Genomic DNA, 14,877 nt, shown 5'->3' with positions numbered 1-14,877 from the left:
CTTCAGGTCCATCAGACTTACTACTCTACAATCCTACCAGTCAGGGGACAGTAACAAAAACCTTAACAGGATGCTAAATACCTTCAAGAACTTAAGGTAGCTGGCATAGAGTAGTGTGCAGGTGAACTATCTCAAGAGACCAAATACATTTAGAAAGAATGAGTAAGAGTTAGACAACAAAGAAAGAAATTAGATCTTCCCACCATCCCACCCCAATATCTACACATTTGAATGTGCACCAAGAAAGTTAGAACCGCAAATAAGACTTCAGAGCCAACAAATAGCTTTCTACACACATATTTCTGCTGATGAGAAATATGCAGAACCCCTAAGCAAAGAAAGTGAGCGGAGGAATCTGTTCATAAGCATGAATGAACTGCATTAATTAGAGACAAACAAATATTTGAGGAACATGAAAGAGAGAAGTTCAAGAGAGGTCAATCCCTCTCAGGGACTTGGTTTCTTTGTTCTTCCACATGGACACTTGAGTTCAACATTGTTAAGGTGGCTTCCAAAGCAAGTGTTCTCTCACCACTGGGAACATGTCTTGAATTCTGCTGCTCCCTGATGTGCCCTCTCCCTGGGGCCAGAGTAAGATGAATGGCAAGGTGGGTAGTTTGACAAGAGGGGGATAAGATCATATTATGTAGAACTGGATGGGACCCTATAAGCAGCCCAAATCTGGTGACTCACTCAAGGTCACAGTGATAGTAAGTCACAGGGGCAGAATTTTAACCTGGGTCTTCTGATGTCAAATTCTGCTGTATCATGATTTTCTCAGGAAAGGAGCAGTATATTTCCCTGAGCACAGCTGCAGAAATATTTCTCAGATTTCACACAAAATCTCTAACAGAGATGCTTGAATCTGGATTCCATTTATATAAAATACACAGAATTTTTCATCTTACCTAGATCTGCTCTTTTGAGCAGAGAAATTAACCTATATAATACTTGCTACAACTAATAATAGTCAGAGCATCAAAGTTTTAGAATGGAAAGGAATCTGAGAGCTAATTCATCTCCACATATTCATTTTGACAGAGGAAGAAACTGAGACCTGGAGAGGTTAAAGAAGCTTACTTGAGGCCATGCAGGCAGTAGATTCTTCCTGAAGGACTAAATCCAGTCTTAAGGCATGCAGAATTTAGCTTTAATAGAAAAGTATTCTTATTTTAAGTAAGCTTGGTCCTCTCTCACATAAAGTGATTATATTCCAATAGTAATAATTACCTCAAAGGCTAATCTGTTGTCCATGTTGTGATTGGAGTGTAACAGCAAAGAATAGGAAGTCCAGCCAAGGTGATGTAGAGAGGGTATTCCATGTGTCCCGGGACTGCTACAGTTTCAGAAACTTTGAAAAATCACACAGTTAGATTCAAGTTGCATGACTGTTTAAGTGTTGCACTCTGCCAGTATATTGTAACTGGTCCTGTGAATCTAAGAAATATAAGAATGTAGACTAGCTCTACTTAAAACTGTCATGTTGTTCTTGGCAGTGAAGGACATGACATGAAAGACCGTGAAGCAAGAGGGGCTTCTTCCTTCTCAGTTGTTACAAGAGGACAAAATAAAGTGGAACAAATAAAAAATACCCACACATCCATTTACTAGAAATACAGATGAGTAGAAGGAATTGTCCACCAAACTGGACAAACTATGAATAACCATGAAATAGACTAAATATATGAATATTTTTATTATGACCCATCGCAGATGTCAGGTAAAGGCAAGGCTTTCCTACAGAATTTTTTTTTGTCAGTGGTATCCTCATTCTCAGTTTACAGAACATAATTACAGAATAGTGCAGGGGAATCATAAAGAGTAACTGCATTCCAAAAACCTACATGAAATGGGAATTGAGGAATTACTTAAATACGAAGGAGGAAAAACTGAGGAAGTGGAAGGAATTGGAAATCTACACTTGGCGCAGGAGTTACTCAATAGTGAAACATATGGCAAAAGCAACACTGATGTCTCAAATGATTTTGATGAGATGAAAATAACTTGAGGATAATTTTGAAAAGTCCTAATTGAGTTTTATGGTATGGATCTAATTATATCAAAGCAAAGTAATGCGTGTGCCTGTTACAACCACAATAAAGAAATATATCCTCCAAAACTTTGACCGCATTAAAAACATTTCAGGACCTGCACACAAAATTTGTGCTGCTGCTGTTGTCCTGGTAAGAACCAAAGGAGGAAAGAAAGGTGGAGCTACAGAGCATACTTCTAAGAACCCACATCAAATGAAATCGTGGTAGAAGTTGGTGCTTGAGAACACTATTGAAAACTTAAGGGAAGACAGTGAAAGACTGGTACATGTAGTAGAAAACTTGAATGCATATATCACCTGATTAAAAGTATTGAAAATGAAGAATGCAGAATGGAATCTGGTATACCTGAAGATTCTGAAATCTTTAATAAGTATGTGAAAGCGAAAACAAAAAGGTTAAGGTGACATAAAGAATGAAACAGTGAAAGTAAGAAAAATTTTAAAATTCAATATAAACCACAAACTATGCTATACAGGCATGAGAAGCAAAGAAATTAGAGGAGATGTAGAACCCCTAAAGAAGGATGTAGAAAATTAGAAATGTAGAAAATGTAGAAAAATCTTCTACTTGGTAGAAATAAGTTCACTATATTAGAAATTTTGTGCACTGCTAAACGTGTCCAACAAGGAAAGTGATAGAAACCAGCTTTCCTACAGAATTGGAAAATGGTGGGTCAGCATAAGATCTATAATTATTAACTCAAATGTTTCACATTGGCATATGAATCACTAGCAAAGCACTTTACCAGATTCATCTCTGATATAAGGCTAATTCTATCTTTTTGTTAACTGTCTATAATTCTTGGATATCAAACCTTTGTCAGAGGTATTTGATATAAATATTCTTCACAGTGTACTGTTCCCCTTCTCATCTGAGGTACAGCAATTTTGTTCATAGAAAAAGTTTTCTAATTTCATGTAATCAAAATTATACAACTTTTGTAATTGCTATATCCCTTGTTTGTTTAAGAATTTAGCTATTAACCATAGTTGTGATAAGTTTCTAATCTGATTCTTCTAAGCTTTTATAGTATAATCTTTATGATTCAAGTCACATGTCTATTTTGAATTTATTACTGCATGCAATATAAGATGTTGGTCGAAACCTAATTCATATCAGACTTTTTCAGTTTTCCCAGAAATTCCCTAAGTAGGGATAATGTTGTAACCTCTTTGCTTCTTTTTTTTTCTCCACTGTTTTTGCATTGATAGTAATTAGAAATACTGTTTTATAATTTTCTTTCTCTATTTTCTCTCTCCCTAATTTGGGTGTCAATACCATATCTGTGTCATAAAAGGAACTTGATAAGAGCCCCTCTTTTCATAATTTTTTAAAGTTTATGTAGTATTGACATTGATAATTCATTAAATGTTTATGAGAACTAACCTGTAAATCTCTGTGGATCTTTCTCTCCCCCCTTCCATTGGAACTTCGTATATGACTTTTTCAGTGCCCCTCCTAGTCAGGCTGACCTATTAGAATTATCTATTTCTTATTCTATTAAACTGGGCATTTGATATTTTTACAAATATTCATCTATTTGAAGTTACCAGTTTCGTGGATGTAAAACTTGACAAAATGTTTTCTGATAATTTCCTTTATTTCTTTTCATTTGTTGTGAATTCTCTTTTTAAATTTATTTTAAAAAATATCTATCAGGTTTTACTCTCTTAAAAATCAAATTAGCTGTTTCTTGTTAATTTTTTCTTTTTAAATTTTAATCTATCCTCTGATTTTCAACATTTCTACTACTATGTTTAGGTGGGGAGTTTTGATTTGTTTTTTATTATAGAAATTTAGATGAATGCTCACTTCTTTGATCTCTTATTTTTTTCCTTTTGATGAAAATGACACAATTTTCTCCATAAGACTACTTTGACTGCATCATAAAATTTTTGGTTTTGGTCTGATTAGTTTTGGTCTAATTGTTGTCATTATCTTTTTTGAAATTATATACCATTTTTGTGATTTGATCTTTGCCCTACCCATTACTTTAGGATCAAGTTAGTTATTTTCCATCTAAGTTTGTATCCTTCCTTCAAAAATCCTTAATTAATTGTCATTTTTATTGTATTATGATCAGTAAAAGTAGTATTGAATAGTTTTGCCTTTTTGCCTTTTTTTATAGGGTTTTTATGTTTTAGTATATAGTAACTGAGATATGTGTATGTATTTTCTTATTCCAGTTTAATAAATGATCTAATTTGGAAGACCCGAGCTCAGATTTTGTCTCAGACACTAGCTGTGTGACTCTGGGCAAATCACTTAATCTCATCTGCCTCAGTTTCCTCAATCATAAAATGGGGAGAATAATAACACCCTCTAAAGTTGTTGTGATGATCAAATGAGGTGATATGTGTAAAGTGGTTAGTACAGTGATTGGCAATAGTATGTAAATGTACAGTATAGTCAGGCAAAACAAATTTATCCCATATTAGTCATTTCTGAAAAGGCTTCTTATGCTACAATCCATACCTTCTCCAACAGGAGGTGGGAAGCATGCTTCATCGTTTGTCTTCTGGAGTCATGAGTAGTCATGGCATTGATCGGAATTCTTAAGTGGAGACCACTGAACCAAGACTATATGTGTGTGGATATATGGGTGTGGTGTATAATGTATAAGAAGACTAGATAGGTATGTAGGGGAGACTAGGTTTGGAAAAACTTTGAATGAAAACGGAGGATTTTATCCTGGAGGTGATAGTGAGTTTATTGACTTGGGGGTGGGTGGGGGGGAAATTGACGTGGTCAGACCTGTCCTTTAAGAAAATCACTTTGTGGCTGAATGGAGGATGGACCAGAGTGGGAAAAGACTTGTGTCAAGAAGACCCACCAGCAAGCTTTTGCAGTAATCCAGACATGAGATGTCAAAGGAGAGAAGGGAACATATTTGAGAGATGTTACAAAGGTGAAATCGATAGATCTTGGCAACAGATCGGGATATGGGAGGAGAGATGATGAGAAGAATAGAATGGTACTTAGGTTGAGGGATTGGAAGGATGGTGTTGCCATGGATAGTAATAGGGAAGGTGGGAGGTAGGATGATTAAGGGAAAGATAAGTTCAGTTCTGGACATGTTGAGCTGAAGATTTCTGCAGGACATTCAGTTGAGATGTCTAATAGGCATGTGGAGAAGAGTCAGCAGAGAGGTTAGAGCTGTACAAGCAGATCTGAGGATCTACCTAGAGATGCTAGTTGAATTCCTGGGAACTGTTAGGATCAGTAGGTGAAGTAGTGTAAAGAGTGTTACGAGAAAAACTCTGACTCTGGTTCTGTCTTGAACATCCTAAGTGAGTTCAGTCATGTGTCCTGCTGAAGTCTGTGACATCAAGCTTGAGACATCAGCTGCCATTCTGGTTTTAACTGCCTAGTTTCCTATGTTTCTCATGGAATGATTTTTATCTTTTCTTTCTGCTATCTGTAAAATTCCATGGTTATGTAGCCAAGGTATATAAGGTACACAAAATATCTTAAAACTGATGTTTGTGGCTCAGACTTATGGGCAAGTGTTTGGTGTAACCTGTGCTCTGAGTGCAATAAACTGCTTTTTTCCTGTGTCTGTCTCCTGTGACAGCTAATTGGCAATGGCTCATGATGACCCTAAGACAATTCATACAACAAAGGACAAGGATATCCACTGTCGGTGAGTGTGTCCTGACTGAAGACAAAGCAACGACTGAGAAGCAGCAGTCAGATAGGTAGAAGGAGAATGAGGAGAGAGTGGCATTCCCCAAACTTCAAGAGAGTATGAAGAAGAGGGTGACGGTAATCTCAAAGGCTGCAACTGGATTAAGAAAGATGAGGAATGAAAAAATGTCATTGGATTTGGCATTTAAGAAAGCACTGGTAACTTTGGAGAGAGCAGTTTTAGTTGAATATAGAGGTCAGAAGCTAGACTGGCAAGAATTAAAAAAATGAGAGAAAAGGAAATGGAGACATCATTTCTTTTTAGGATTAATTTTATGATAATTTTTTTCCTTGTTCAAGATTTCTATAAATGTAAACTTAAATTGTCTTGGGGGGAAAGAGTTCTGTCCAAGGGTATTCAAATACTATACCAGTTTAGACATCTCTCTCTCTCTCTCTCTCTCTCTCTCTCTCTCTCTCTCTCTCTCTCTCTCTCATGCTCTGTTAGAAATGCTTGGATATTAGGTTATCATTAAATTAAATAAAATTGTTCATGGTAGACTTCAATCAATTAATAAACTTTTATTAAGCACTGAGCTAAGATTTGCACCTAAAATGCAGATGGTACAGTACTAACATCTTTTCTTTGACAACAGTATGTTCAAAGGGGAGTATGCCCTAGATTTTGGCAGTAATGGTCTAATGTAAATTCTCTTACTAAGCTATTCAGCTAAAAGTCGTTGCTCTAAGCCAGTTGTGACCTCTGACTGTTTGAAAGGTAAACACTGGTGGGGCCTCTTGAGGAATGTAGATCTTTGACCTTGTAGTAGTGATCTTTCAGGGAACTTAATCTGCAAGTGAGATTTGGAGGGTAGGCTAAAATGGTAGGCTAAATCTAATTTTAGATTTACATATGTATATATAAGTGAAAGCAACCATTTTTTCAATCATGTCCAACTCTTCTTGACCCCATTTAGGATTTTCTTGGCAGAGATATTGGAATGGTTTGCCAGTTCCTTCTCCAGCACATTTTTTTTTCACAGATGAGAAATCTGAGGCAAACTGGGTTGAGTGATTTGCCCAAGGTCATAAAATGATCTTAGAGATGACAGTACTATGCCCTTGTGATTACCTCCAATTGAACTCCTCCAAGTTTTGAAAAGTTAGTTTATAACACAAATTATCCCTCATAGGCTGCCTATAATTTTTTTTTATTATTATTCTTAAGGGCCATGGTAAAGCCAGAATTCAGCTGAACCTGCATTCTTGTGGTCTTTGAGCTTCTTCTATACTATTACATCATGAGATAAGAGTTTAATCATTTACTTGTCAGGCTTGAATTTTTACCTTTGATTTTTTTAATACTTATTTTTTTCGATGAACAAAACTTGATTGACTTTCACTTTTGACTTTAGCTAATTTTCTGTGTAATTTTAGGAAAAGTTGTGAGAGTTAGCTCTTTGCTAAAGAATAAAGGCAAGCAGAGTCTCTCAGATAGCAAAAACTAAAAATTTTAATTTTGGTCTTCAGGTTGTAAGGTCTGACTTTAGGTCCACTGGATTGTTCATCTCTCAGGAATGGAGTTACCCCTTTTTAGTGCTGTCACCTCCACGATCTCTTGCGGTGTTAGAGGTTTCTTAATTCTGGCAATCCTGTTTCCATTCCCTAATCAATCTCCTTATTGCAATGCCACTTTCCTCACAACACAGAATTACTTCTCTATTATTGGTCCCCATAGAAGAGGAGAATCAATAAAATGATTAAATAGACATTCAGTAAGCTATATTACTGCTCCTCAAATAGCAGAACACTGCTCCACTGTATTGCATGCCATGCTATGTATTTTTTAAAAAAATGCTTTTTACTGTGAACTAGAAAATCATCAACTAACAGGAATATCTACACAGACAAAGGTCAGCAAGAAAAGGACTGCGTATAAATTCTTGAATCCGTCCTATACAGCTTGTTTTAAGAATAAAAGAAAATAAAATAAACTTTAACATGCTAGTGTCAACATTGCTTTGTTTCTTTATTCCCTTCCTAAAATTCCTTCTGCTCTTTGCTATGCATTTTTAAGTTAATTTATTTTTAGTTTTCAACACTCACTTCCATAAATTTTAAATTTTTTCCTCTTCTTTCCCTCCTCTCTCTGCAAGATGGCACGTAATCTGGTATAGACTCTACGTGTACATTCCTATTAAACATATTTTCACATTAGTCATGTTGTATAGAAGAATGAGAATGAACAGGAGGAACCATGAGAAAGAAAAATAAAACAAAAGAAAAAAATCGTCTGCTTCGCTCTGCATTCCAATTCCATAGTTCTTTCCCTGGGTGCTGATGCCATTTTTCACCGTGAGTCTTTTAGAACTGTTTTAGCTCCTCATATTGTTGAGAAAGGCTAAGTCTATCAAAGTCAGTCCTCAAACACTATGGCTGTTACTGTGTGCAGTGTTCTCCTGGTTCTACTCACTTTACTCAGCATCAATTCATATAAGTTTTTCCAGGTTTTTCTGAAGTTGCCTGTTCATAATTTCTTATAGCACAATAATATTCAATTACATTCATATACTACAACTAGTTCTGGCATTCCTCAATTAATGGGCATCCCCTCAATTTCCAGTTCTTGGCCACCACAAAAAGAGCTGCCTTTGCCATGTATTATTAAAATAGTTCATTGATGTACTTTCTTTTCTTTCCTTTAAAAAATATTTTCATCACTACCTCACAACTTAAGCCCTTTCTCCTGAATAAAAGCCCTCCATTGTGACAAGTATGTATCTTCAAGCAAAATCAATTTCAGACATTGACTGTCCGAGAATGTAGGATTCATTGTGAACTTATAGTCTATCATCACCTCTCCACTAAGAAGTGGGAAGTGCATTCTCATCACTTATTCTCTGAGTTGGAATTGTTCCTTGTGTTGATCAAGTTCTTAAGTCTCTCCAAATTATTTTCATTTACAGTGTTGTTGGTTACTGTTTAAATAGTTCTGTTTCTATTTACTTCACTCTGAATTAGTCTATGCAATTTTTCCAAAGTTTCTCAGCACTTGTAATTTTAATCAATTCTTATGCCACATTAATATTATGTTACATTCATTCATATGCCATAATTTGTTTAGCCATCCCCTAATTGATAGATAGTCACATTTCTTTGTTAAAACAAAAAGTCCCACTATAAGTATTTTTCATACATAGAAAGTTTCTTTCTTCTGTCTCTCATCTCTTTAGGGTGAGCTGCCTCTCAGCTCTTAGCAGCTGATTCAAAGGTGACATAGTTTAGGGACGTTTTGGGTATTTTAGAAACATGCTTGACACTAAAAAGGTATCAAGAAAAATTTATAGAAGCAGAGTTTAGAGGACTTGGATGTTTTGGCCAAAGCAGACCCTACCCCTCTTTTCAAGAGGAGGGAATGTGTAATGTAGAAGCAAGATTGGCTTTATACTGTTAATTCAGAACAAATCTTCCCATCAGAGGATGGATTCGTCCATTTCCCTTTAGGACACAAACTTTTTTACATGCCTGTTTAATATTTCCCCCCTTTCTTTAACATATGAATTGTGCCTAATTCTGTGCTATTTCTCCCCGCTGAGTGGAGAAGTTAATATGCAAGGAGTTTATTAAGCAAGCACAAAGAAGAAAAGCTTCCCAGTTATTCCTGGTCATATTCCCCTGCTGGTTCAGATTGGTTGCAGTCTTGGACCCCTTTATCAAAAACTTTGTGGTTTTCTGAAGGCCACTGATTGTCTTCTGATTGGTTGGGCCCACCTGCAGTCTGCTTGCCCTCTTTACTTAACTTGTTTTTTTCCAGTGGCTTCTTCAACTTAGTGACTCTGTGGAAACTTAACACTTTACTGTCTCTCACAGTCCCTTCTCTTCTTTTAATAGGGGTTATGTTTCCATATTCTTTCAATATTTTTCAATATTTTTTTCAATATTCTCTTTAAACCTGTTTATCATTAACTCACAATCCTCATCAGAGAGAGTTTCCTGTGGTTCTTTCCACCAAGATCGAAACATTTCCCTCCTTAAAATTGTGTTTCCACGTTTTTAATGTTCCCTTACTCTCATTCTCATATGAATTCTTCCCTTCATCTATCTGCCCTTTAAGTAGAAAGGCAGACAGGCTGATTGATGCATTGAGAAATTAAAGGGGGGGCAATCCCCTTCATAAATATAGAAACAGAGACCCAAAAGAAAAAGGTGAATCAATGAACTGTCCATTTAGAAGTTTCATCTTATACAGCAGTGGGGAGAGGGGGGTGAGCATCATCTCTTGCAACTTTATGGTCTAGATGTTCATTCAAACCATCTTCAGCAGAGAATCTTCTTGACATCTTTTGTAGAAGTCCTTCTGTTCTCCTACAAAATTGATCCTGACACAATTTATGAATTACCATTCTTAAGCCTTGTACCCCTTATTGCTCTTACAAAATTGAAATGGGAACTTTGGCCAGTTGCACATTATTTATTCCCCAATCAAGAAGATGAGATTTTACTAAGAAATTGATTACAGGTTTCAATACCTACATAAATACAGTAAATGATCAATTTTTAACACAGTACATATCAGGTCATAAACATTTCTAACTTCTGGTCATGCTATACTTCTTTAAAGCATTTACGAGATAGACTACAAACCATTCTTCCTTTAACATTAACTAACTGAGATAAGAATAATATGCTGATCTCACAAGCCCTTGACCCAATTGTCTTCAAATTATTACTAAGAATTAAAGGACCCTAACTTATTGTTGTTGGTCTAAAATCCTAAGTCTAATAGTGTAATCTTAGACTTATAGCTTAACCTCAGATGTTCCCCTACCAACCTGCTATCTAATATATCTGGTATCATGCTTACAAAACTTTTGATTATAGGAATTTGCCATTAAGAATGGGGACACAGCTGGAGCAAGGAAACATTTTCTTAATTTCATATCAATTCCAGGCAGAAGTCGTGTAGATTGTCAGCTGGCACTTAATTAGGCTTAACGTTGCCAGGTGTCAGTGGGAAAATTGAGTCAGGAGAATCCTACCTCAGCTTAGGTTCAAACGTTGTTCTTCCAACCTTCCCATGAGATCACCTTTTTGCAGTTCATACCCTCACAGGGTGGCTGACATCATGGATCAATGGCTCAGACAGCCTTTCTTGGTATCCACACCTGGACTTAGACTCAGAAAAATAATCAGTTGACAGTCCTATAAAATCTTAAAATAGCAAACTCCAATAATCAGCTTCAGATATGATTATAATTTCACATTGGTTGAGGAACATCTTTAGAGTAAGTCTTAAGTAGCTCGCATGCCTTTCTAAACTTGTTCTAGTTCCTTATTACATAACACTATAAAATAAAATTTACCATTAATATCATGTTATTGCTCTAATAGATTTACGTTTCCTAAGCTTCTCTATCCTTTTCTAACAGAGCTCAATCTAAAAGAATGTGATACACATATGATAAATTCAAACACTAACTTCAACTTATGTTTAGATCATGAAATGAATTCAAATAAAAACGGAAACATTTAACTTCTCCATTAATGCAAAATATTACCAGAGGTTACCTGCCTCTAAGAAACTTACATTGAAATTCTTTTTCCCAAATTGTAGATGTCTCTGATTTAGTCTCAGTAATTAATTCAGTCAATTGTATTAATACTCGCTTGCTCTTAAATCACTTTGTAACATGTAAAGACCTTATTCCTTTTTTTCTGTTAACTTTAAATCCCAGCCTTGTTCTATGGGATAATGATTCAACATTGTGTTTGTACTTTTTTTCCTTTCTTTTATCTAATACTCCCATATCATTCAGAAACAGTGTTCTTATTCCAGGGATTTTATCTTTTACAAGACTATACAAGGATATTAATATACACAATTATTGGATTGAAAACTGCAAAGTTCCACATGCTTGCATTGTGTTCACATCTTCTCCTACCTGTTTTGATTTCAGAAACATGCCACAAAAAGGAAAAAGCGAGGACATGACTAGATAATTAAACCCAGGAATAACACTCACCTTCTCTCTCTCTGAGTAACTAAGGGCATTCTCCCAGATACTGATTTAATGCAGACAACTATATCCAAATTCAAACTCAAAACAAGTTTAGCTATGGTCCCAAGAACTCAAACAGCAAGTTTCAACAATTACAACTTAGAGTCAAGTACAGTAATTTTATTCTCTTGGAGCTGCAGTAAGCAATAATGGTTTACCAGAACTTACATACATAAGGGATTCCATTTAACATCTTTCCTTCTCAAATTTACATTGGTGTAAAAGCCAACTATTAAAAATCCTTTTTATCTATTACAACTTCAGACTAAGTCATATTCATTGTTTAGGAACTACATAACCCAAACAAGTTCTTTTCCTGAGGCTAATGACCTTGCCCATCCAGATGGTTTCCAAGGACCTTGGTAATTTTACAAAATAAGGGGAATTGGCATGGACCCCAGGGAGGGTGCTGATGCTATTGCTCATGCCTGCCAACATACAGGAGAACTGTTTGGAATGGGCAGAACCAGTCTAAATAAAGTTTTCACCCAGTTCCCTCCTTCCCATACACAGTAATCAAAGAACAATTTTACATTTTAGCATAAAAACAGTAACCCCAAGTAACTTATTTAACAATTTCAGAAATTTCATAAATGATAGTGGAATAATTTTGACTAGAATTTCTCCCTTAAAGCAAAAATAAACTTTCCAACGTTGGAATTCATTAAAACCACTTTAAGTCCTATTTAATTCCTAAATTAGTGCAGAATTAATGTAGTAGAGCATAAGCCTCCAGATTAACATACACACATACATCCTTAGACGAAAGAGGCTTAAAATCACACTTATTTTCTTTCAAGGGTCGTTTTCTAGATAAAGAATTTACAGCACAACGACTTTTACATAGAATTCATAACAGCTTCTTAATCAATTCATCATTAATTTAACAATGTAATTCCTAATATAACAACATTTAGATAAATTACTTTTTCAACAATATACCTTATTATATATTTAAAACTTGAAGGAACCCATCATCCATTCAGGTGAATGCATTTCCACATCACCTTGCACAGAGATTCATCTCCTCATCAATACGTGGACACACACTATCACCTGATAATCATTTATTATAACTTATTGATTATAGAAATTTGCTAGGCCATGTCAATTGGCTTTATGATAACTTAGGCAACTATTTCTATAATCAGGACTTAAAACAATGCTAAATTGCAGACCCATGAAGTCTTAAAAAGGAAATAAATAGTGGCTTGTATCCTTCAGATAGGGCCATCTCAGATTGAGCTATTAATGTTCAAATCTGCATAATTTTTCTGTCCTCTTAAAATACTTCCTCACACCCTCACAACATACTTAAATCATCTGAAACTGATACAAAGGTATCCAGAACAACTATGTAGGGACAGGATGGGTTTGAATGACCCCCATTTGTTCCCAAACCTTCTTATTTGTCTTCCATATTTTCAATCAAATCTCAACCCATTCTCTCCTAAAAAGGTTTAAAAGACTCACTGGGGTTTGAGAGACTTCTCTCTCCTTGTCTTCATCCTTCAGAATCTGGAGAGAGTTGATGCTTAACATGTATTTAAAAGAAATCACTGAAATTCTAAAGTGAATCATAACTAAGGCTATGATAGAAAAGCCCTGAACAAAGTATCTTAAAAGACAGAAAACCCTTATTAAATTTTTTTTGTTGCAATTTTAAACACATTGTCTGGTGTTAGATTTTAATTTAAATTCAAAGCTCAACTTTTCACTCCAAGTTGTCTACCTGAGATTTTTCTTTTACTTGCTAATCTTTCACTTACTTCTAGTAGAGTTTAATAAATTCGAACCCATCTTAAACATTAAATCAAGAGACACATTTCACCTTTTCACATTTTCAAATATGATCAGAATTACCAATTATCTTCGATTGTGTCCCATTACACAAAAGTTTCTCCTTTGGGTGAGGCAGGAAATGGCTAAATGTTGGTTAACCTGCCTTTCTATGGTCTGAGGGAAAAAGAGAAATTCCTTCCCTTCCTCCTTTTTTCCCCTTCTTTCAAGGCTTCTGATTACACAGTACCTCTGCTCCTATCATTTTTACCTTCTTAAACTTTCTCACCTTTTCCTTTGGTGGACTTTGAGTAAAGTTCCTTTAAAACTTCATTTACCTTATTTCTTTCTACTCCTGACCTGACGCTTCTCTTACACTCTTTTAGTTGCTATTATCTAACATATAAACTAAACTGTGAAATAATTTTTTCTCTCTTTCCCTCCCTCTCTGTCCCTCTGCTCCTCTGAAACTGATAAGGGAAGGTTGAGGAAGGGAGGTAATGTGACATTTCAAGGACAGTCCAACTCAGCCTTTCTGTTCCTGCTGATTGGCTGGCTAAATTTGCAATCTTACAAATTGTTAGATAAAACACAGACTTTCGTTCACATGGAAACATCAACACAACATATACAGACAGAGCAATACAGATACAAGAATCAGTTCTTTTGGCCATTTGCAGTCTTCCAGCCTCTTTTATCTAACTTTTTTTATAGTGGCTTCTTCAACTTAGCTACTCTGTGGAAACAACTCATTACTGTCTCTCAAAGGTATATTTCTAAATTGCATTCCAGAAGGTTGGACCAATTCAATTTACAGATTCATCATCACTGCATTAATAAGCCTTTCTTACTACAGCCCATGCAATGGTTATCGTTTTCCTAACCTTGCCAATCTGATAGTTATGAAGTATAAACTTCTTAATTTTCTTTCTTTTTTTGTTATTAGTGATTTGGATAATTTTTCATATGGAATTTCACATAATAGCCTGGATTTCTTCTCTTAATCACTGCCTATTCACATTTTTTGGGGAATGGTTCTTATTCTTATATAGCGGGTCCCAAAAGTCTTAGTGAAGTTTTAAACTTGAATAAACTTATTAAGTATAGAAGGAAAAATAAGCTTATTTAATATGTTCTATTAAGAGATAAAACAAATCCAGCTTAATAAGCTTTAATAAGATTATTAAAACTTATACTGCACTATAGGATACCCTATACAGATAGATTAAAGTCCTTGATAGCCTGGTCTCTTCCTAGCTAATCAGAAATCTTCTATGATCTACCTACATTGGACTATTCTTTTCTTGCACATGGTACACTCTCTCCTGCCATTGTAATGGCTGTTGCCCATCTGGAAT

General features: G+C 35.4%; 1 long non-coding RNA gene across 1 annotated transcript; it reads left to right on the top strand.

Moving 5' to 3' along the window:
* Positions 1–2,814: 2,814 nt before the first annotated feature.
* On the top strand, positions 2,815–7,695 carry LOC140514321 (uncharacterized). The gene is made up of 3 exons (XR_011970545.1): positions 2,815–2,930; positions 4,542–4,689; positions 5,629–7,695. It is a non-coding gene; the product is annotated as an uncharacterized lncRNA (long non-coding RNA).
* Positions 7,696–14,877: the final 7,182 nt, after the last annotated feature.

The sequence above is a fragment of the Notamacropus eugenii genome, chromosome 7, assembly GCF_028372415.1.
Source record: "Notamacropus eugenii isolate mMacEug1 chromosome 7, mMacEug1.pri_v2, whole genome shotgun sequence".
Taxonomy (NCBI): Eukaryota; Metazoa; Chordata; class Mammalia; order Diprotodontia; family Macropodidae; genus Notamacropus; species Notamacropus eugenii.
This window is presented reverse-complemented; position numbering and strand designations above follow the sequence as displayed.